This window comes from Canis lupus, chromosome 25 (assembly GCF_003254725.2).
Source record: "Canis lupus dingo isolate Sandy chromosome 25, ASM325472v2, whole genome shotgun sequence".
Taxonomy (NCBI): Eukaryota; Metazoa; Chordata; class Mammalia; order Carnivora; family Canidae; genus Canis; species Canis lupus.
Window position 1 is genome coordinate 14,918,402 of NC_064267.1, and position 25,793 is coordinate 14,944,194.

Genomic DNA, 25,793 nt, shown 5'->3' on the forward strand with positions numbered 1-25,793 from the left:
ATTCTCTCCTGTAGTTATGATACACTACCAGGTTCCAAAAATCTAATTTAAAGTGCTTATGAATATATGAACACTAAAAAAATAGTGTAGCAAAAGAACTGTAGGATAATGACTAAAATGTTAATGTAGTTATCTTTAGTGTTGGGATATTGGCCTTTTCTTTTTCTCCATTCTTCTTCTATTCCCAAACTTTTTAAATAGGTAATGTGTTAATTTTAATTATTTAAAATTTACAAAAAGTTTAATATTCATGACAGAGCCAAATTTAAACATTCTTCCAACTCCAAAGAATGCTCAGCTGATGTAAACAAATTCAGAAAACATCTCTGGGACAGTTCAGGGAACAATTTGTATAGTCAAAAATTGTATTAATACTCAAGGTTTAGTCTGACCTGGTAAAGGTGATTGAGATAAAATATTAACAATAGTGCTTGATGTATATGTGGCACTTTTCAGTTTACAAAGAACTGTGTCATATACTAGACACCAATACAGAGTGTTGCATGGTCACATGACCCACACAGGCCATAGGGCCTTATGTCATACACTGTGTTTCTGCTTGAGGAGTCTAATGCCCATGGGCAGATAGACAGGGAAATAGAGTATGATACAATGTTAAAACATCAGACCTGGAAAGATGAGGACTTGCATTAGAGCAGGTTGGGGTTGGATGGTGAAGAGAGACAGAGACATCCTGGAATGTTCATTGACAGAACTTGGTATTAAATTGTGTGGTGGTGGAGGGGGGAAGAATTAGGTAAATATGCCACCTATGTGCTCGTGTAAATCATGACTCAAATCTGATTTTAGAAAAAAAAATTGTGGGCAAATAAGAACTAGGCACTAGTGGTGGTGAGCCATTAGTGACTGTTCTCTAGGTTGATATATTACTTAATCTTCATCTTTTGAGTAAGATCATCCAGCAATTGTGAGCTGTCCTCTGGGTACATTTCTGTGTCTTTTCTACACACACACAGAAGATCATGAAGAATTGTGTCAGATGCCTTTCTGAAAATCCAGATACATCAGCATAGTACTCCCTTGGTCTGTGGTTAATTGCACTTCTGCACATACTGTGTTCCTGTTTTTAAATATTTTATCCTTACAAGCATTCTTTGGGTGGGTGAAGTGATCCTGATAGAGTGACACTTGGAAAAGGCCATATATAAGCCAACTCTTGAGCGCATGGAGTAGTGTGGATGGTGTAAAATGTGAATGGTGAGTCTTCATTCCCACAAGAGCACTGGTTAGGGAATGCTTCCGGAGGGACGGGTCCTAAGCAAAATCTTGTAATAGATGGTAGGTATGGATTGGAAAAGCAACTCAAAGGAGAGCTCATGTGGTATCCATGTGGTTAATTCACCTTAGCAAAGCACGGGGCTCTAATTTGCCCATAGTCACAATCAGAATTCAGCTGTTTTGTATTATGAAATAACAAAGGACTTGGGAATATAAAAAGTATCTAATACATAAAAGACCTGGAAAACATAAATATATTTACTATTTAAACAAAATGCATTTGACCTAGGAAAGTCCCCAAGTAGCACACAGAACATTTTAGACATGTTTTCTTCCATGATGCAAACACTGAGCATCAAGATGCCATGTGGGATGTCAAGTAGCATGCCATTTTTAGAACTTTCATCTTAAATTCCAGGTGTTTTTCAAGCTGTCTGCATTACCTGTTTATCTTGAAGACACATCAAAGTCAGCCTCCAGAATCAAACTTATCTTCTGTCCCAAATATTTGTCCTGAGTCACTGTTTTGGTTAGTGACATTCCATTTTTTCCAGCTGCTGAGTAGAAACCCTACCAAAAGCGTTAGTCACTCCTCTCTGAGCCCTCATTCTTGAAGTTCATACTTCCTTCCCTGTCGCACTTGACTGATTCCTTATATATCTGGCTCAGTAAGGCCTGAAGCATTCTGACTCAGCTGCCTTTGGCCAATCTCAAGTGCCAGATATGTATCAGAATATCAGTAAAAGCCTCCGATGTGGTCGAGCGTAAAGTAATAAGCGTCCAAGGACATGAAAAGGAGGAGCAAGTACAGGCAATATTGTGCAGGTGGGCTTGAACCATACAAGTAATGGAAGCTTGGAACCTGGTCCTTCTGGAAACTTCTTTAAAATCCATTGGATATAGTTACCATTAACAATGATGAGATTTATGGAAATTTCTGGTTGCTCCTATTGCTGCTTTAAGAAGAATCCACAAAAGGACCAGTGAGGAAATGTGGAATGGGTTTTTTGGAATTTACGATAAAAGTAAACACCAAGGAAACCAGGACCAAATCAGCCTCAGCAAAAAGTCTCAAGCACAGCTGTGATGTTTGCTTTAGAATATGTGTAGAAACCTCTTTTGACCCATTGTTCTCGTTAACTTTTACTCCGGCGTCCTGTACATGGCTAGTTGCAGAAAACGCATTACTCCTGGGCAGGAGTGCTCTGTGGCTGAGCCAGGTCCTTGTTTAATTCTGAAATACAAGTTGTACGCTAGTCTGCAGATATTTAGTAGGAAGAAGGAAGCCTCAAGAAAGCAAATGTCATGGACATTTGGGGGAAATTGCTTTTATGGCTTTTTATGTTGACTCAACATTGAATGCAAAGTTATTTTTGTTCTTTCTTACCAATCTTTTTGGAGAAGGAGCCATGAGCAAAGAGCTTGGTGTGCAGCAAGTGAGGGCCCCTGGGTGAGCTGGGAGCACGTAGAAAACACCTGCCCTTAGAAAGGGGCAAACTCTGTCAAAACTTCCTGCCTGTGTTTTGAGGTCAAGCTGCTCTGAAGACCTCCATTTTTAACTCAAAGAAATATTTTATGGTTGATTTAGTAAAAATACATTAAATTTAGAACTGAATTGTGTTTATATTTTTTCAGGTAATGCTTCTCACATTCAGTTTTTAGTAATTGCTTATGCCTAGCTACTAGAAAAAAAAGGAGCGAAGAAGGCCTGGTTGTCCTACTTACTCTTGCCTAAAAAAGTGGTGACAAAACAGCATGTCAGGGATCTGCTCACTGACACAACCGTATACAGGCCACAACTGAACCGGGATTGTTTTCCTGCAAAGTCATCCTAAGTTACACAGAGTTTAATAGGAATGAAGCATAGAAGTAAGCGCTTAGCCTCAATCCAAATGTCAGCACCCTCACTGTTTCCATGCCTCTCATAAAGCCAGTAAACTCTCCTCTTCACCAGGACAATGGCATCTTCTGAAGTACACGCACTAACATCGAAGATGCTGACACACATACATCAGAAGAGGTGAGACTTACATTATCAATTTGTCACAGTCAGAAAAAGCATGTAGACTGAGGGCAAAGATCATAAATGCACACAAAGAGACGATGAAAGATAAGCAGTGTAAACAGCTCTGTAGCGCAATATGTTTCTAATAGTCTGCAGATTGCTTACGGAATAAGCCAGTTCCATACGACAGACAGCTCTTTATTGGCAAATTTATAGCTTACCGTGTTTCTCAAAGTCCCTTTACTTTTTAGATTGGAAAGTTAAAGAATAGTAATAATAATAAAGAGCCAGAACACATGCCATAGTAGAACATTTGTGTTCTCCCAAAATTCATATGTAACATGCAATACCATATCTTAGACCCCCAGCCTCCAGAACCATGAGAAATAAATTTTATTTGTTGATGAGTCACGTGGTCTGTGATATTTTGATATAGGATCCTGCACGACTGAGATGACAGATGGCAATCTGATTGTCCACAGTGCTTCCAGAGCAATGAAATTGGAAACTTCGGATTGCACGGAGCACATCTTCAGGATGTTGGGGGGAATGCTCACCATGGCTGGCCAGCAATTCTTTGGTTTGATCATTAAACATCACATTACAATATTTAGCAAGCCCTATCACTCCTGAGAGGTCAAAGGCCAGGGGAATTTATTCATGACAATATTAACTGAACTCCTTAAGTGAGAGCAACATTAACGTCCTGTGGGGGCTGATGGACACAACTGTACAGTCCCTCGGGTACATACAGTAGCTGAGCTCCTGAGAATCACTTTGAAGCAACACATAAAAACACGATAGGAAGTGTGACGTGTGTAGTATGTATGTTTGTCTTGTTCATGCCCAACCATGTGTGGATTCTCGGTACAGCTGGTAGCTGTTCAGACTGAATCATTTACTACTTGTTAAGCACTGGGCTGGGTGCTATAAATACAAAGATGAATACAATCTGAATCCTGCCCTCAAGTTGCTAACACCGTAGTCAAGAGGTGCTGAAGAACCAAGGCACTTCCAGAGTGTCGTTGCAGGTCAGACGGGGATATGAAGAGCAAGTAGGTCTTCAGGGAGCTCCTGCAGGAAGTGATGGGTGAGAACTAGAGAGTGAAACGAACACTCGGCAAGGCATGCAGACGGTCAGCCTGTGTCCACACTCAGGTAGGCCAGTCCACTCCCGTGAAGCGAATGAACGAAGGATCTTAGATCTTTGTTGCCCAAAAGAACCAGAGAAACTCAAAACCAGACAGATTATTTTATATTCATGACATAAAAGTTGCTGATTTTCAGGGGGCTTCAAGTACGTTCATAGTTTACAAACTTTGAAGGCCGCTTGGGTTTCACATGGTCATGATTAAGTAGCTTTAGGTTATGACAAGTGTAAGTTGGAAGACGCTTCATCCCTGTCCCCACACCACCAGGGGCTGATCACCTTCCTTTGAGAACTACTTGAGAGGCCTTTTGGGCCTCCAAAGAGGACTTTGCAGTCTGCCTTATGTCCTTGAGTCAACCTGTGTTCTCTCAGGGGACTTTCAAATCACCACGCCTACTTGATCTTCATTCTCACATTCCCTACATCTCCTGCCACACCTGACCCTGTTGACAGACCCATGTGACCCATCTTCTGTTCCTTTGGGTCAGTGTTCCTGGCTGTGGCACACGCTTTCCTGGTTCCTCTCACCATCCAGTGAGGATGCACACTGTGCCCTGGGGTTCAGAGAAGGGAGCAGAACCCACACCACGTGTCTCACACAAGAAAAGATTCATTCAGGGCACTGGCTGTGTCTTAGTTCTGGCTGCTATAACAAAATGCCACAGACTGGGGGGCCTGAGACAGAAATGTGTTTCTCACAGTTCTGGAGGCTGGAAGTTGGAGCTCAGGGTGCCAGGTGGGCATGGTTCTGGTGAGGGCTCTCTTCCCGGTCTCCTGCCTCTTCTTTTGTGGGCACTAATGGGGTTCCACTGTCATGGCCTGATTACCTCCAAAGGGCCCCGCCACCAAATAGCATCGCATGTGATTTGGGAAGGGGGGGTCATAGACATTCAGTCCAGAAGTCCAGAAGTCCATCTCCTCAGTGGTACCTCATTCGCACACAGAACTCAAGCAGTAGTTTCTAGATACCGAGGCTGTATCCAGGAGAAAGTCTTTCCTCTTCCTTTAAGACATCACTATCCACACGTGTAGCTTTAATGCCCCACTTCTGTTTCGAGCAGTACCTCTTCCCAGTCACTGAATTGCTGAACCCAGAAGTCACATTGTTTCCCTCTCCCCCATTGGGTCCATCCCTGAAGAGTCTCCCTCTGCTGGGTCCTCCAGTTCTGTCCTCCCACTTCGCCAGGCCTCCCTCTGACTCAGCCCGTTTGCTGCCACCTGAACTGGTGCCATCACTGCTCAATCCTGGTCATCTCAGTGGCCATTAGAGGACCCTTCTAAGGCATGCTGCTCACCACGTCGTGTTGCTACCAAAAAACCTTTACACCAAGTCCCTATTGAACATTTGAAAAACATGCCAAACTGTTTAGCGTGAAGCTGACAGCTGCCCACATTCTGGGCCCTGTGGACCTTCCGTCTCACCTTGCGAGTGCCTTCTTTATGCAGCTGCTTCTGCCTGGAATGTCCTTTCTTCTGTTCTATGTGCTCAAATCCTGCACTCACATTTGGTTTCAACTCAGATGCCACTTGCCTGAGACCATAAGCAGGCTTCTCTCTCCTTTGATCTTGACTTAGGGCATATAATTAAATCTTTTTTGAGAGCTCTTGTACTTTCTACTTGATAATGTATGCATTTGTGAACATGTCTATCACCTCTGCTACTAGACTGTTAATTCCTCAAAAGTGAAAGGCTACATCTTAGTCATTTGTGGGTAGGTCCCTTTCAGTGTCTTACACAATATAGGAGCTCAGTATTTAGTTAATGGATAATTCATATTTTATGGAGTTCTGTGCAATCTATATATTACTGTGCTTTTTCTTCTATGCCTTGAAAAGAAAGAGCCCAAAGAGAGATAAGAGTCAAGAAAACTGAAGGGGGAATGAAGTCTGAGTGGTTTCTATGTCCCCAGCACCCAGCAGTGGGTGACACACAGCCATTGAAAGTTGTTGAACTGAACAAAATAGGAAGAGAGGGTGGATCACGTTGGCAAAGGGAGGGAAGGGTTTCCAAGGTTGAGAGAGTGATAGTGTCCAGCATGTGAAGGGTCAGGGGCATGCTGGGCCATAGCTGCTATTAAATTTGGGAATCAAGTGGAGAAAGAAACCAGATGAAAAGAAATTGAGGAATAACATGAAGAAATGGAATCAATGAGTGTAGATTATTCTATCAAGAAACCTGGTCCGGCTAATGGGAAGAAGAGCAACAGGATGGCATACGGTGCCCATTGGATCTCACGATCATCTGCCTCTGAGGAGCATAGAGATGGGTCAGTCCACATCATCCCAAGAGGTATGTGAAAGGTGCAGAATACACCCCTGCCACCAATCACAGGGCGCTGTAGTTGTGTGGCTAGCTTGATGTGTTCATGTTTATGTACCACGTTCTCAAGACAGACACAGTGATGGCTAATTTTATGTGTCAAGTTGCTCAGATAGGTTGTCAAATATCATTGTGGATGTTTCTGTGAGGGTGTTTTTCGATGAGATTAATGTTTAAATTTAATGTAAAATGTTGAGTAAAGCAGATTGTCCTCCCTTATGTGGGTGGTCCTCATCCAATTAGTCAAAGCCCTGAATAGAACAGAAGACGAACCTTCCTGGAGTAAGGATGAGTTCTGCAGCAGACTGCCTTTGGACCTCACCTGCAACATCAGCTCTCCTGGATCTCCAGCCTGCCGACCCACCCTGCAGATCTGGACTTGCCAGCCTTCATTATTATGTGAGCCAATTCCTTACAATCAATCCATCCATCCATCCATCCATCCATCCATCCATCCATCCATCTCTGCCTCTCTCTCTCTCTCTCCCCATCCCCAATGTATATTTATTAGTTCAGTTTTCCTAGAGAACCCCAATTCAGATTTTAACAAAGCAGGTCTCATCCAAGGAAGAAAGTCAAATGGAAGGTTTATTAGCATGATAAATGAGGCATAAAGAAAAGAATTGGACAGAGCCTGGAGAAGAGACATGAGGGCCTTCTGCAGACATTTTTTAAATTGCCATGTAGGAGGAAGGATCAGATTTATCTACAATCCTAAGAAAGAAAAAACTGTCAGTGAGCACTGAGGCAGGCTAGTTTTGACTCAGTATAAGGGATATCTTGCTAATACCTTGAGCTGCTAACAATGATACAGGGATTCTGATAAATGGGCCCCTCCATCACTGGAAATGTTGATAAGCATCTATCATGGATGCTTCAGGAGTTCTGTATGGGTAGGAAGGTTAGATTAGCTTGTGTGTCTTCTCACGTATACTTTGACCATTAAGACTGTTATTTTAACAACCTCATCTCTGCACTTCCCCATCTTTAGACTCCCATGTTTGGAAGGGAAAAGACTCTGAATTTCTAGGATATTATGCAAACTCTTCTCAATACTTCTCTAAACATTGTTGGTTCTTTCTTACTAAAGTGACTCATGGGTACCAAGTCCTGCCAAGAATACCTAAGAGGCATACCCTCGTTCCTGTGATTTCTGTGCTTTACCCATTCCCCTGTCTCCAGCTTCAGATATATCTTCCCTATCTTCAAAACAGCTGTCTCCTTTGCTAAACAGCCTGGAACATGTCTGCACATCTTTCAGAGTCTCAGCTGGAGCACGAATTGCTCTGGGAAGTTTCTCACAACTACTTCAGACAGAGGCACATCTTCTCCCATACTCCACTGCGTTTGATATATACCTCAGTTAAAGAATAGAAGGAAATTTTACTAGATATAAATTTGCCTTAATCCTTCACCTGGCTCTTGCTTGATAAAGCCTAAGTTCATTGAGAGATTTATGTTCTATTGCCTGAAAGGAAAAGGTATGGTTGGGAGTCCCTGAGGGGCAGAGGCAGCCACGATGAGGGAGAAAAGGGTAAAAATAATATTCTTGGGGAATTTCCTTCAGGATATAGAGCTTGGTGCCAACTTGGCTGATCATGAGGGGATCGGGCAGCTGAATGAACATCAAAGCTGGCCTGAGGATAATTGGACATGAATTCTGTGTCCCAGTTCAGCCTGGAAGCCAAGGAGCCTGTGAGAGCATATCGATCACATTATGTTGGCCTCTCTGCCACATGCTCACCTCGGCTGGGAAACAGTGGCCATCGACCATGTGCTCTGAGCCCGGCGACCCACGGCCCCCCAGTGCAGATGTAACTGCAAGGCCTGGTACTCCCACCCGGGGCCCAGGGCCATCTCCAGCCCCGTAGACAGGGTCAGCTGCACTGCGAGGGAAGAGGCAGGTGAGCCGGGGGGCCCCGCCTAACAGCCAGGCGTGGGCTTGGCGGGCCCTTGGCTCTAGGACACCCGTTTACGATGTATGCAAGACTCTTACCACGTCCTCATTTTCCTTCTCATCATAGTCTGTTCTGCTACAATGTGCGTTTTCATCACACAAATTATGTCATACTTGCTTGGAAGACAGGGCAGTGATAACAAGTAATGTGGATGATGGATTGGTTCATGGGAGATCTTTTTGTAAGCAAGGGGATCCAAAATAGTGGAAGTTGGCTTGTACACATCAGCAGAAAAGGAGAAAGCCCTCTGCTTTGCTGAGAAGGAGCCTTGCAGCTCTAGATGAAGAACATAAAATCAAGTACCTGAATGTAAGTACCTCTCCCTCCAGCTTGTGTTGGGTCCTACTGAGTCCTGTGTTCCATAGGCCACGGTCCAGCACTGCTGCCTGGTTACTTTTGTGCTCTGGGAGTATGCACCGAGATGGCCTCCCTTGGCTGTAGAAGGGATCCCTGTGGTACTCGTCATTCATGTACATTTGGTGAGTGGTCACTTCTTGGGCTTTGAGTTTCTACCCCAGCCAACTGTTTTCATAAACCCTGTTATGTTTGTGGGATTTTTCAAATTTTGAAATCTCTCTTCAAATCAATTTTTCAGATTGTGTGTGTTTTAAGACCGTGTAAATCATGTTAGACTTATGTTTAACTTACATTGTGTGTGTGTGTGTGTGTGTGTGTGTGTGTGTGTGTCTTGTCTTTTCTTCGATTAGTCCCATCAGAAGTTTGTTAATCTCAGTCATCTTCCAAGAACAAACCTTTGGCTTTGTTGGTCCTCTCTTTTTTGTGTTTGTTTTCTTTTTATTAGTTATTGAACTATTTATTATTTTCTCTGACTTTCATCATGTTTATTCTGCTGTTCTTTTTCTTATTTCTTAGACGGATGCCTAGCTCTTTAATATTTAATTTTCAACCTTTTGTTTTTTCTAAAATATACATTTAAGGCTGTAAACCTTCTTCTAAGTACCTTTTAATTACATCCCAAAGATTTTCGCATGTAGTATTTTCATTATCGTGATTACTCAGTTCAAAATATAACCTAAGTGGTGTAACAGGTGATTCTTTCTTACATTTAGTCAGAGCACATTTTCTATACCATTTCAATATCTTGAAATGTATTGAGGACTGCTTAATCATCCTGTATTTGGTCAATATAGTTAGCATGTTATATGTCCTTGAAAAGAATGTGTATTTACTAGAATGCATATTGTTAGGTGCAATGGCCATTTTCTTTATCTTTTGTCTGCTTACTCTACCACTTACTGAAAGACGTGTTAAAAATCTCTTGTCATAATTATGGATTTATCTATTTACCATTGTAATTTGGTCAATTTTGCTTTATTGATTCGAGGCCATATTACATCAAAATTTAGGCTGGTTATATCATCCTGGTACTTAATTTTTTTATCATTATGATGTGATGATCTCTAATTATACTTTTTTCTTAAAATCTGTTTTGTCCAATTTATTATTGCTTCTAGTTTTCTTCTTTTTTAGAGATTTTATTTATTTGAGAGAGAGAGAGCAAGCACAAGTGATCCCAGGACCCTGAAATCATGACCTGAGCTGAAGGCAGATGCTTAATCAACTGAGCCACCCAGGCAGCCCTCCTAGTTTTCTTTTGATTAATGCTTACATGCTGTATTTTTCATCTTTTAACTATATCCTTAAATGGTTGTGTGTCTTTTATCATAGTATATTGTATCTTACTCTGATATTCTTTGTTTTTTATCTGGATCACCTAGTTCACTTATGTTTTGTGTAAAATACTAATTCATTCCTGTTAAATAAATCATCTTACTATAGGATTTCTTTGTTTCACCTATTTTAAATTCTTTTTTTCTCCTTTCTTGCATTCTTCTATTGATATCTATTATTACTGCATTGTTTATTTTATTATTCCATTTTTATTACTTCTATTAATTTGGAAACTATATATTCTTTGTTTTATATGTATTATAATTTTTATTATTCATATAGTTAGTACTCATAAAGATTCAAGTGTGTGTTTACCATTTTGATTGCTCTTTATTCTTTCCCATGCCTCTCACTTTCCATGTCAGATTGAAGATCACCTTCAGAATTTCTTTTAACATGGATCTGCTTAAGAGTCCATTTTCATTTCATTTGCCTATGAAGTCTTTATTTTATTTCATTCATTTTTTTCAAATGTTTCATCATGAGAATGTCTCATTTTATTATAAGAGCATACTTTTATTGGGTAGAGACTTCTGTTGGCAGCTCTTTTCTTTCATCACATTCTACATACTGCACCACCACCTTCTGGCTTCACTGTTGCTATTGGAAAGTCAGTAGTTAATCAGAGTCTTGCTCCTTTGAAGGTTACCTATTTTTATTCCCTCCTACCCTGGTTCTTTTCAAGACTTTTTCTTTGTTATTTTTTAGTTTTACTATGATATATCTAGCTGCATATTTGTTTATCTTATTGCTTACTTATTTAGCTTGCTTGAAATTTACTGATTCTTAGATCCAAGAATTAACTATCTTTTCATGTTTTGGAAAATTTTGAATCATTATCTCTTCAAATATTGTGCTGGCCAGGGTCCTTTTGGGACTCCAATGAAATATATGTTAGACTTCACTGTATCCTCTGTGTCTCTTATTTTTTCTTCTTGTTTTTCATCCTTTTCTGCTTCATTCTAGATAGCCCCTACCTGGTCTATCTTTTCAATTTGCTGATTCTATCTTCAGCTGTATTTAATATGCTAGATCTATCCAAGTTCTTTTTTAAAATATTTTATTTATTTATGAGAGAGAGAGAGTAAGAGAGAACAGGAGTGGGGGACAGGAGGGGCAGAGGGAGAGGGATAAACAGACTCCTTGCTGAGCAGGGACCCTGACCTGGAACTCCATCCCAGGCCCCTGGGACTGTGATTTGTGCCAAAGGTATAAGCTTAACTGACTGAGCCACCCAGGCATCCCCCAAGTTCTTAGTTGCTGTATGTTTTCAGTTCTGGAATTTGTTCCTGTTTCTTTTTCAGATCTGCTGTGGCATTGTTAATAGTTTCCAATTTCCTTACAAACATTCAATTTGACTCTTCTTCACTATGGTAAACATAGCTTCCTTGCAGCTGTTTCCTTGCAGTCTGATAATTCCAATATCTGTTGTTTCTCTGGTTCTTGTTTATATATGTCTCTTGCTTTCATTGAGTACTAGAAATGGTATTTGCAAAATTACTTCTAGAAATAAGTTGATGTCATCTTTGGAGCACATAAAGCAGTAGTAATCTGGATAACATGCTTCCAGTTTTAGGACTAGTGATTTTTCTGGGCAACCCACGTGACTCAAAACTGCTAAAATCCATGCAAGAGCTGTTTTATTTCTATTTCACTCTTCTTCCCTTCATCATCCAATCTTAAAGCAGAAGGAATGTTATCTGTACTCCTAGTTTACCCTTACTCCGTGGAATGGTCCTGAAGGCCTATCAGAAGTACAATTCAAATGCACAGCAGTCTTTTTAAGATTGGCAAACATTTTCAGAACAAAAAACCATGAGTGCCCATGCTCACTCCTGCAAATACCTATTCTCTCCCAGATCTCAATCAGTTTCATATTAGATGGTTAGTTTTTGAATGCTTTTAAGACTTTTAAGAAATATTTCATCTGATTTTTAAAAATTATCTTCTATGGAAAGTTTGGCCCAAATGCCGAATCCACCATCACCAGAAACCTGTAATTATGTCTCTCAAAGAGCTAAATACACAATCACCCATATGACCTAGCAATTCCACTCTTAAACGTATACCCAAAGAATTGAAAGCAAGTATTAGAATTGATATTTGTACACCAACACTCATTGCAGCATAATTCACAAGAACTAAAACATGAAAACAGCCCAACTATCCATCAACTGATGAATGGATAAACAAAATGTAGTATGTCCATATCATGGAATGTCATTCAGCCATAAAAAGGAATGAAGTTCTGATACACGCTGTAAATGGATAAAGTCAGCAACATTACACTAAGTGAAAGAAACCAGGCATAAAAAGACAAATACTGTATGATTACACTTATATGAAATATCTAGAACAGGTAAATTCATAGACAGAAATCAGACTAGAGGCTACCAGGGGCTGGGAGGGAGGTAATAGGATTATCTCTTAATAGAATTTCTATATCAGGTGATGAAAAAGTTTTGTCCAAGGATAGTGGTGATGATTGTAAAATAATGTGAATGTAATTAATGCCACTGAATGATACACTTACAAACGGTTAAGGTGATAGACAAATTTTGTTATAAATATTTTATCATAATATTTAGAAGTTGGTACTGTAATATACCAAAACCATTCCATTGCATACTTTATATGGGTGGATTTTATAGCATGTGAATTCTATCTCAATAAAACTTTTTAGAAAATAAATCTAGAATTATACTTTATTAGTATTTATCTCCCCACTACGTTTGAACAAACTAAAGCCAAGATGTGTATCCTTTCATCCTTATTTATCCAGTGACTAATAGGATGTCTGCTATGTGGTAGCCCAGCTGGCTGCATCTTCACTGAAGTTTCACTGATGATTAGCAAGTTTGCTAAACTACCTTTTGCCATAACAATTTTCTTTACTCATGTGGGTGACAGGCTTCAAGAGATAAGGTTTGATTGGAAGTGCAATTATTTCTGTATGCTTTCCTGATTAATTAAACATTTCTATTTTGTTATAAATTTTAACTTCTTGAAAGTACCTAGTGCATATGAATGCTCATAATTCTTATTTCTCCTCACTTTCCTTCTAAATTTCTATATAACCACTTTTTGTGTAGTCTTTACATTTTCAAAGATAGATTAAATATTCTCACATAGAGAAAGTTAGGATGAAGATTGATTTTCATTTGCTGTACAAGATAACTGTCAATTTATCTATTTTCTACAGGATTTTTAGAAACATGGACATTTTATTTATTATTTTGACTGAAAATGATAGAATGCAAACTTGAACTTCTTGAGTACAGTTATTGATTTCTTATAAGAATGCCTCAAAGGTGTCTCACAGCATCCAATGGCTGCCCAAAGGGATTAGGATGCTTTGGGCTGCAAATAACATAAACCTGGAATCAAATGGGTTAAACCACAAGGTTTAACTATCATGTTACACGGTTGTTGGTGATCAATGAAAAGTAGCCCATAAGACTTACTTCATCTTCACCTGAGATATTGATTGGCCATTTCAGCCCTCACTGTTGAAGGGCTATGGGTTGGGACATTCAGAGCTGAATGGCTTAGTCTCCTTATAAAGAGGATATTGGGCCCCTATCACTTAAAAGAAGTGTTATCTAGAAGTTTCCATCCCTTGAAATTTCTCTTCCATTATTGGCTGATATATCTCCAAGTGTATCAACAGGTTTGGAGTGGGATTTAGAAAATACTAGCTTAGGGAACAGAGCCAGTTCAGGTCCTTTGAGAAGCAGATGGTGAAACAGGATTAGATGTACAGGAGATTTGTTGGGGGAAATGCCTGTGAAGGATAAATAGGAGGGAGCAGGGAGAGCCTTTAGACACTGATGCAGGTCTGACACCTGTGAAAGGAGAGGGGTGGGGTAAGAATAGCAGGCAAAGTGTATGTTCTTATGACTTGGGTTAAGTAATGGCTTCTTAGGACACCAAAAGGACTAGTGACAAAATAAAAAACAGATAAATTAGACTGCATCAAAATTTTAAACTTTTCAATTTTGCTGCAAATTATGCCCACAAGAAAGCAAAAGGGCAACGCACAGAATGGGAAAAAACATTTGCAAATTCTGTCTCTGACAGGGGACTTATATATAAAGAAATTTTGTAACTCAGTAATAAAAGGACAAATAACTCAATTAAAAATGGGCAAAGAATCTGAATAGATATTTCTCCAAAAAAGATATACAATTAGCCAGTAAACATGAAAAGATGTTCCATGTCATTAACCATCAGGGAAATGCAAATCAAAACAATAGCATACTACTTCACACCCACTAGGATGCTAGAATCAAAAAGACAGTAACAAGTCTGTGGGGATGTGAAGAAGCTGGAACTCTCATTATTTCTGATGGGAAAGTAAAATGGTAGAGCTGCTTTGGTACAATTTGGTAGTTACAAGACAATTTGGTAGTTACTCAAAAAGTTAAATATAGAGTTATCATATGACTCAGCAATTCTACTCCTAGGGATATACCCAAGAAATGAAATAGGAATATACTGAATATATTAAATATATTTGATATTTATATGATTACATATGAATATAACCCATGCATATGTATATGTGAAATCTATCCATCCCAAAATTTATACATGAATGTTCACAGAAATTTTAGTCATAATACCCAAAGAGTAGAAGCCACCCACAAGTCATCCACTGATAAGTGGATAAACAAAAGTGGTATATTATTTGGCAGTAAAAGAAGAAAAAGTATTGTTACACATACAACATGGGTAAACCTTGAAAATATTATGCTAAGTGAAAGACCACAAATTTTGTGATTCCAAACATAAAATGTCCAGAATAGACAAATATAGAGAGAAAGTAGATTAGTGATTGCCTAGGGAATATAGGGAATCGGCGGGGCAGGGGGGGGGGGGGTTGGGGGGGGAATAGAGGAAATAGGAGGTGAGTGATAATGGGTGTGGGGTTTCTTTTAGAGATGATGAAAATGTTCTAGAATTAGTGGTGATGGTTACACCACTCTGTGACTATACTAAAAACCATTGAAGTATTTACTTTACATAAGTGAATTTTGTGGTATGTGAATTATACTTCAATTAAGCTGTTAACAATAGAAGCAGTAGTGGTCCAGCACTAGTGCCCTCAGCATGCTCAGTTGCTGAGTGGAGGACCCCAGGGAAAGCATAGCCTACCAATACTGCTAGATCCCAAGACTTAGCAACTGGTGCTGTCACTCAACTATAATTCCCACTGCAGACTCTCTTGAAGAAGATCTAAACAGTGCATTTCCACAGCCCCCACAGAAACCACGAACAATCACATCAAATTTGCATGAAATTATTTTCAGAGAAACCATTGTTCTAGTGCAATGAATCCTTCTGCCTCGCATTTCATTCATTTAATAAACATTAATTCTGAGTGTCCTGCTATGACTCAGATGCTATGCTGGGTGCTGGGGAAAATCTCCTGGTCACAGCTCCTTAGAGTTTTGTCTTCTTCCTTTCAGTTTCTCCTCCTACTGATACACACACACAATACATACAGTTATAATGATCCACTAACTTTTAAATGAAAATGGCTTCTTACAGTGTGCATTGTGTTTCATGTACATTAGCTCATCCGATCCTCACTTAAACACTTCATCATTATCAATATTAACCAAGGATACACTTAAATAATTTAAATTTGTCCAAGACCAAAAATCCAATAAAAAGTAATTACTGAGTACCTGGGTGGCTCAGTCAGTTAACTGTCCAACTCTTGATTTCAGCTTAGGTCATGATCTCAGGGGATGATGTCGGGCTCCACACGCAGTGCAGAGTCTGCTTGAGATTCTCTCTCCCTCTGCAATGAACTACATCTTGTTTTATAACTGTTTTTTTTTCTTTGCTTTAAAATATCACCATTTGGATTGTAAGTATTTTTCTATACCAGTTTTAACAGCTACGTAGTTCTACTGAAAGAAGGGTCTCTGAAAGAAGTCAGTAAGTAGTACCCAGCTTTTTCACCCCAGTCCATTGAGACTGGTTTTCCACAACAGGTGGAGAACCAAAATCTCACCCTCTCTCCTAATTAAAGCTAAATTGGGAGGTGTAGCTCACCACGAGAGACAAAATGGGCTTGCCAACTCTGTCCTTCTGTTCGTACGCTAGAAGAACCCACCTCACAGAAAGCTTCAAGCAGACAACCCACTGGTTCGCCAGCTCCCACACTGGCCCTAGGGGAAAGCAATGAAGAAAGGAAAAAATGCTCCAAGCCCAGAGCCTTTGATACCTTCACCCAGTGCCTATACCTAACCAACCACTGTGTTTCTCTCTCTGAGGTAGAAGCTGGGAAGATTGAGGGAGAGCCCACAAAACTAGAGGCTGTGGAAGAGGCATTCCCTTGGACGAAGCTGTTGCCAAACAGCATAAAAATTAAGTACCTTTTCAATTAATCTTCGTGAACATTTATGGTGATTTCCTCAGGATAAAGTCCTAGAAACACAATTCCTAGGCCTAACAATATCAAAATTGCTTGAAGCTTTTGGTGTTTTGCCACATTTCTTTCTAGAAAGTTTGTATCAGTACACATTACTGCTAGCAGTACAGCTGACCCATGAATGTCAGTTTGAACTATGCAGGTCCATTCATATGCAAATTATTTCAAATGAATATATGTTCAGAACTGTAAAGGTATTTTTCTCATGATTTTCTTAACACTTTCTTTTCTCTAGCTCACTTTATTGTATTTATTGTAGAAATATAGTATATAAAACATATACCAAATTGTGTTGACTATGGTACCGGTAAGGCTTCTGGTCAACAGTAGGCTATCAGCAGTTAAGCTTTGGAAAATCAAAGTTATACGTAGCTTTTCATCCGCATGGAGGAGGATCACCCCTCCCTGCCCCCATGTTGTTCAAATGTCAGCTGAATGTGAGAATGGGTACCTTAATGTGCACCCACTCTGGATTAGTCTTTTTTGTGCTGATCTTTGTGAAATCATTGGGCAAAACATCTATACCCACAGTGCAATTTGAGATTTGAGCAGTCTTAATAGAGGAACTTTCCTGGAGGATGATGGGATAGAAGGTGTGAGATAAATTCTTGAACAGGCTAGACAATGTTTCCAGAGGCATGGAGCCCTAAAATTGCCCCTATCCTTACACTTTGGTTTGTAGATATTGTTTTCCAACCCTGGGGGCACCATAGTGAAGATGAGAGAGGATGATTCTGGGAAAATACAATTCCTTAAGAATTCTGGAGCTTGGGGCAGCAGAAGCTTAAGTGTTCTCATATAACATATGACTAAATAGACCCTGCTTTTTGAATGAAAGTCATGTGGACATTGCTTGGCCCAACAGTGGGCAATGAATGAATTGTAACCCTTCTGGAATCATCTTAGAGCCCTCTAGGGTGACAGGAAGAGGTGGATCAATCTGACAACATCCTTCCTTCTCCCTCCCATCTTTGTGTCTGTATCTGTCTCAGCTGAGCCACAGGGAAAAGGGGTGATTGACAGAGTGATGTGGACATTCCCAGGATTTCTGAGCACAATACCGCATTCCAGTATTCTGAATTCTGGTCACTCTCCCGAGTCACCAGGATTTCTAGCAGCTGGTGGTCAGCCTATCAGCCTGTCGCCTGCCTCTCCATACCCTATATCCCTCACACCTGGGGCTGGTGGTGATGTTCTCAGGATCCTTCAGGGTGTGCTTCCACACCTGTGTGAATTCTTGCCAAGTAAGCCCTTCCCAGTCCCCACCCTCACCAGCAAAGGCCAAGCCAGGCAAGGGAGTGCCCAGCCGTCCTTGCTGCCTTCTTTGTTTGACTTTGGTTCCCCACCTACAACTCACCTTTGTCATCAGACAGACACCTTAGGAAAGGTCTTGGACTCTACCTCCAGTGGTCCATGGGCGTCCCCGTGGCAGGAGGCAGGCCCAGGCCCACCCTCAGGCACCTAGTCCATTATTCTGGGCACATTTGTTTCCAGGAGCTGCTTTGGCTTAGAGTTTTAGAATCCCTTTTGTTTCTTTCTGGAAGTTAGCAAGACAAGATAGGAAACCAGCATACAACTGTCCACTTGGAAGACCAGTAGCTGTACAAGGGCAGGGGGAAGATCAAAGCAGCTAAGGTGTAGGACCATGCCCCAGATGGAGAGGTGCCAAGCCAGAGAACTAGCCGACCTGGGTCTCTAAAGGGACTCACTGAGTTGTTTGATGTCATTTGCTGTTATCTAACCAGTGCTCTCTCTCCATCAGCAACACAGGTGTGTGTGCACGGGTGTGTGTATGTGTGTATGTGCAAGAGAGAGACAGAGACAGACACAGAGACAGAGAAGAATGTCCTGGCCCCAGGTATCATCTTCATAAATGCCATGGGCCAATTTTTCGTCTCTTACTATAGTAAATCTCAGCCACAAATAGCCCTAAAAGCTTATTTACTTACCCAGTTAATGGTTTACATAGTTAATAAATTTGGTTTATAAAATTCACCACCTGGCACAAGCACATGTTTAAAACACTTGCACCCTATGATGGTAAATAAATCACCTACTAAAGAGTGAGGCCTTCGGGTGGCCCCACAGAAGCCAGCCTCTCTGCTTGGTGTTCATCTGAGGTTGATCTTCAGCTGGTCAGGCGTCACTCCAACCCTAACACAGAGAAGAATCCAGAGAAGAATCCACTGGGATTCTGAGGCCTGAGCCACACGGACACCAGCTGCTTTCTTTCAACATTTACAGGAGCTAATGGTTGACAAGTTCCCTGTGTGCATCGCCATGGAAAATGCACGGGGGTGAGATGCTGCCTCTCCTCAAGAAGAGAAGACTTGGACCAGAATGAGCCCATTTCCAGGCAGAAGGGAAGGTGCTCTCTGGAAAGAGCACACGGAATAAGGCATCAGGGGCAGGCGAGCACCCGGCTGGTTATATGCGGTGCAGGTAAGCAGGGTGCTCTTATCCTTCCTCCAAGCCCCAGACATATTCCCTTAACCTAGGAATTAATCACAGCCCCTCCAGTGTGTCCTCTAGCACAGCTTTCTGGGCACACTCGCTTTCTTGCTTTCTTCTGGTGATTAAGAGGCTCCTCCTCACCCATTTCTACACTTGCTGCTCCTTCTGCCTGGAAGGCCTGGCCCCAGTGCTCCCTAGGGGAGTCCTCTGGGTCTCCCAGAGAGAGCTTCCCTGCTGCACCTGGTTGGGTTCTCACTCTCACCAGCACCACCTATGATGCCTCTTCATTCCCTTAATCAGAATCAGAACACATCGATTTATTCGACTGCTTTCATGGTCTTTTCCCCTCTAACATACATGTAAGCTCTCAAATGGCAGAGATTTCATCTGAGTCCCCGCTGAATCCCCAGCATTTAGAAAAAAACCTGACTTGTGATTATTCAAGAAGCTGATTTCTAACATGTCACCTACAATCGAAGATGAAATTGCTCCCTTAAAGGAGACCAGTTTGCAGGGATGGTGCTGCAGCTGAACTGTATGGATGGGCCTCAAAGGGTCCATGGAGCACTTAAATCTATATGTATAATTTTGCATGTATGTACACATTCCTGGTCTGATAGTCCGGAGCTACAAATTCCCAAAGGAATCTGTGATACCCTGCCTTCCCTCAACAGGGCAGAAACCTCTGCTGGGTTCCAGTGCTCCTTTAGGTCTGAGTCTGCATGGGGGAGGGCTATAGAGGGCAAGGATAGAGGCTAGCATGGGGGTATTTCTCAGGGTCAGTGTTTCTCAGACAGGGTCTGCTGATTCCCGGGAGTTCCACTTTGGGGATCATAGGGAGATCAGGAGGATTGACAACCTTGGGGGACAGACTTTACACATTGGGTTTCTGTCTAAAATGCCATTTAGGGAATGTTTTTCACTGCTTTGGAAAAAAGGAGGAGGTGAAATGCATGAAAGTCCCTCTTACAAGTACTTATATCTCAGTTCGGCTTATGTGGAGAGAATTTAAAGAAGAATCTGTTTTCCCAAGAATTTATTTCAACTCAGCTATTCCAAAATCTGGAGAAACAGAGCCTGAGGTTGTTCCCATGGTGCAGAGGCTTTTGCCTACTCTGAAGGGGGGCAGGGAAGAGTCCTCTGAGATATGCTCTGGGCTTTGCAAAGCTCTACCCCAACCTCTCCAAGAATGCATCCTAATAGGAAGCCTTCAGTGACCATAGAGGACCTGACCTTCCAGGTGTCCCCTGCCCTGTGTTAGCCCAGGTACCTGAATTGGCCAGGAGAAGGAAGGAGCAAAGACAAGAAGCCATGGAAGCATCTGGGCACTGGTTGCCATATGTAAGGAGCGCCCCCCCCCCACACACACACACTCCCTCCCCAGGAGATGCTTTATTCACTGGCTGTTGCTCACCATGTCTTCCAGTCCTATTACTGGCAGGTCACATCACCTAAAAGATCAGCCAGCACCTTCTCTAAGGAAGCAAATAATCTCCTAATGCCATAAAGCGAAAAGGGCAAGGACAGGATTCCTCCCTGGAAAAGGAAATTAAAAAAAAACTGTAATGAGCAGCCTGTGTCCCATACTGGAATTTATGGGATCTTAAGGCCCCCTGATACAATTTTGTTTTTTCTCTAAACGACTGCAGAGCCTGCATCGATGGTCTCCATCTCCCAGACAGGGCTCCAAAGGTACTGGGTCTGTTAGCCCCACCCCTGCACTCCCACCTGCCCCTCTCCCAGGGGAAAAGCAGGACCAGCTCTAACCTAGGCCTGAGGTGAAGGGCAGGGACTCCCAGACTCCATGGGGCACACACAACCCCGCCACTCTGTTGGCTACAGTTTCTATCAATAGGTGACTGTCTTCCTGCAGGGATTGAAAGTCAGACTGCGTCCATGTTCTGTCACTTTCAAGCTAATCAGAGGCAAGAGGATTTGGAATTGGAGAGAAATGTGCTGATAAAGTATATTTAAATGATACCAAAATTTTATTGAAAACAGCCATCACATCTTATATTTTACATTTAGTGTGGCTTTCATCCATATTTTATTTTCCCAAAATTAATGTTTTGCTTTCAAGGAAGTGAAAGGCCAAATTTAAAAGAAAATTTCATCAAGTTTTCTTTTTACTGATTCTGTGCCAGTTATATTCTTGAAGCACATTATCTGTATCACCAAAAATTATTTTGATTTCAGTGTTTGACACTGGAATTGAAAGAGACTTGAACTAACTTCAATCGATTTGAAATAGGATTTTTTTCACACACATTCACAACCACATTTTTACTTATAAGATGTCCCTTCCAAGAACATTAATGTGTCAAAGACATTGCCTCATAGAATTTGGAAAGAACACTTTTTTTCCCCAACATAACATTCTGATTTGAATTATTTCTTCATTTAAAATAGGGAGAGGCCAATCTGTTGGCAAATTAAGTTTAATTAAAATATATTTTTTTAAATAATAAAATAAAATGGGGGGAGACTTTTCATGGTCAGTAAGACACAAAGGACTTTGTCGTAAGAAATGGTGAATGTTCAAATATAAGCAGATTTTCCTGATACTGGATGTTTCCCACAGACATAATCAGTATTCCAAAAGCAAATTTATTAACCATACCATGTACTATGTTAACAGGTCTTTAGATGATTCGAATATAAACCCCAGAATAAAAACATATAACAACCTTCTTTTTTTTTTCTAAAGAGATTTGGGGTGAAATTAAAGAAAATAGTCTCCACTTAACGTAGTCACTTTTTAAAGAATAAAGTTGCCCAATATTCCTTAAAGATGAATATTGTGGGGTAGGAGAAAAAGGAACGATAAGGAAAAACAACCTTCTGCGACCCACACATTTGTACACAGACACCAACAAGGTGCCTTGCTCTGCTGCCCACTGTCAGGGTCAGCCTGGAGACCCAGGCGCATGCGCAGGTGCAAGCCGGGGTGTTGGGGAGGGAGGGGCAGATGAGGGTCGGAGGGTGGAGGCTGGGCGGGGGCAGGGGTGAGCAGTGGGAGCCTGGGTCTGGGGTGCAGACAGAAATCCCGGGAGCATCACGCTGCACGCGGCCCAGGAATTGCTACACGTGCATATTTTCAGTATTTTCTCAAATTGTTTCCCGGATAGAAAGCACAAAAGGCAAACTGTGAGGCCCAACAGGACGCACCTGGTTCAAAAGGACCCACCTGGCCCCTCACATTATGCCTCCCTCACCTCGCTGTGCATCTGGGACATCTCACTTGTTTATTAAATTGAAATAAAATAAATGACAAAAACACACGCTTCATTTGAAGAGAACACTTCTGAGTTCTGCGGGTTCACTTTTGTGACTCTTAAAAAATTGGGGTAAAATATACATAACATAAAGATTTACCATTTTAACCATTTTTCAGTGTACAGTTATGCGGCGTTAAGTACATTCACACTGTTGTGCCACCATCACCACCACCCACCTCTGGAACTTGTCATCATCCCGGACTGAGACTCCCACTAACTCATTTTGGCAGCTCCCTAGATTCCGCATTTAGGGAGAAGGGAGGAAACTCGACAAATGACCAACTGGTTTCCTAGGGTGATTGGGTTAAGATAACACCTATTTTTCCTCCCTGCCTAACGATTTTGTCACCCCATGATGAAAAGACTATGAAATTATCAAAAGCTTGAATTTCTTCTCTTTATTGCCTCACTTTCAGGTTACTCATCTCATAAGTAAGAACTTTTATATCTTGTTACTAGATTGTTATTAGACGTTCACTTTATTTTTTTAAATTTTATTTATTTATTTAGAAGAGACACAGAGAGAGAGGCAGAGACATAGGCAGAGGGAGAAGCAGGCTCCCTGTGGGGAGCCCAGTGCAGGACTCAATCCCAGGGCCCCGGGATCACCACCTGAGCCAAAGGCAGACACTCAATCACTGAGCCACCCAGATGTCCCCTAAAGAAAAAAATTTAGGATTAAAGAAGACTGAGAACTACTTCACTAAGGGAGTCAGAATATTTTCTCAAGTCCTGGGGGCGGGGGTGTGAGGAGTACCAGGCAAGGCAAGATCCCAGGGGAACAATGGAGCTGTCAAGTTCCTCAGAACTGGAATTGGACTGGAAATTTTCTGAGAAGTATTAGAGACTTCACCAGCTCTGAACGACAATCTCAGGCCAGGGTTTGGTTGTGGAGCATCACTCTGGCTCCCTGCTAAACCCTGTTACTGTGAAATTCTTCTGCTCCGAATATGATTTTGTCACACATGGCAATTCTATCAATTTTTAATTTACTTTGGGTTTTAGGTAACTCTTTAAAAAGCCCTATTTAGCCCTGTCAAAAACAAAGGTGGGTTTTGTAATTAAAAGTCTGGAGAGGAAAGATACAGATGCAGTGAAACGCCGGGACACCTGCACCCAGATGTTTCTAGCAGCAATGTCCACAATAGCCAAACTGTGGAAGGAGCCTCGGTGTCCATCGAAAGATGAATGGATAAAGAAGATGTGGTCTATGTATACAATGGAATATTCCTCAGCCATTAGAAATGACAAATACCCACCATTTGCTTCAACGTGGATGGAACTGGAGGGTATTATGCTGAGTGAAGTAAGTCAGTCGGAGAAGGACAAACATTATCTGTTCTCATTCATTTGGGGAATATAAATAATAGTGAAAGGGAATCAAGGGGAAAGGAGAAAAAATGAGTGGGAAATATCAGAAAGGGAGACAGAACATGAGAGACTCCTAACTCTGGGAAATGAACAAGGGGTGGTAGAAAGGGAGGTGGACGGGGCGTGGGGGTGAATGGGTGACGGGCACTGAGGGGGGTACTTGATGGGATGAACACTGGGTGTTATTCTATATGTTGGCAAATTGAACACCAATTAAAAAAAAAAGTCTGGAGAGGGAGTGGTTCAGGGTCCTTTATAGCCAAGCAAGGTTGTAGTGATGACAGTGGCCCTTGGATATTCTGGTGAGAGTACAAGGAAGAACGATGGCCTGTTCCTGCCTACACTTTGCAAAAGAAAATGCCCATCTAGCCATACTACAGGGATTCCTGGAACTCTTGAATTATGGGAATATTTGAGGGCATGTGGTAAGTTTCCCAACCAATGCAAACTAGTGATCTATTCAAATGCACCCAGGACAGAGACCTCAGGATGACAGCTTTCTAAAATTTTAAGCAGTCAGGTATACTTTCCATTCAGGTCGTGGTTTTTAAATATGGTTATTGTGTTATGCTATGCCAATCTTGCAAAAACATTCTGAAATGCACCATGGAGAGCATACGCCTGACTTTCTTGGATGTCATGAATGAGTTACGATGATTATGAATTAATCATGATTATTACTGAAAGACTTCATCATAGCTCACATGTGTCTTATGGTAATAGGCACAGTGTTTTAATAGGCATGTAAATGAAGAAAATGTTAGTAGAAAGCATATGTACGCAGATGTGAAACATACACATCATTCATTTGATAGATTAAATGAAATGCTGATTTAGGGGGACAGAGCGGAAGTATTCGGCTGGCCCTTCCCGGACCGTGCGAAGCGCCGGCGCGGCCGCCTGCCCGCGTCCTCCTTCCCGCGGCCCTCGGAGACCGCTCGGCCGCAGGGAGCGGCGAGAATGTCCGAAGGTGACAGTGTTGGAGATTCTGTCCATGGGAAACCTTCTGTCGTGTACAGATTTTTCACGAGACTTGGACAGATTTATCAGTCATGGCTAGACAAGTCCACACCTTACACAGCCGTGCGATAGGTAGTGACACTGGGCCTGAGCTTTGTCTACATGATTCGAGTTTACCTGCTACAGGGCTGGTACATTGTGACTTACGCCTTGGGAATCTACCACCTCAATCTTTTCATAGCCTTTCTCTCTCCCAAAGTGGACCCTTCCCTGATGGAGGACTCAGATGACGGCCCCTCATTACCAACCAAACAGAATGAGGAGTTCCGGCCCTTTATTCGAAGGCTTCCAGAGTTTAAATTTTGGCACGCGGCGACCAAGGGCATCCTCGTGGCCATGGCCTGCACCTTCTTTGAGGCTTTCAATGTCCCAGTGTTCTGGCCCATCCTGGTGATGTACTTCATCATGCTTTTCTGTATCACCATGAAGAGGCAAATAAAGCACATGATAAAGTACCGGTACATCCCATTCACGCATGGCAAGAGGACATACAAGGGGAAGGAAGACGGAGGCAAGACGTTTGCGAGCTAGACACTTGGCCCAGCCCGTCACAGTCTGGGGACGGTTCTCAGCCATTGTAACAATGCCTTCTTCCTTCACATAAAGTAGGTGATTTCGAGGGAGTCGAATTTTCTTTTTAAAAAGGAGCTTCAATTATTTGTAACTGAAATATCAGGTTCTTGAAGAAACTGACATTTAAACCAAATTGCATTGATTTATTTTTCAGTGACATTCAAGTGTTCAAACGGACAGAATTCTAGTAAACTGCTGGTGGGGTGGACAGTTGAGCGGGGGTGTGGGGAGGGGTGGGCGGTCTCGGTTGTCGTGTGGCCTTGGAACGGACCTGCGCTGAAGGAGCCG

The 25,793-nt window shown here is 41.7% G+C and overlaps 1 pseudogene; it reads left to right on the forward strand.

The window, feature by feature from the left end:
- The first annotated feature begins 24,752 nt into the window (after positions 1-24,752).
- On the forward strand, positions 24,753-25,551 carry LOC112669527 (protein RER1-like; annotated as a pseudogene).
- The last annotated feature ends 242 nt before the right edge of the window (positions 25,552-25,793 follow it).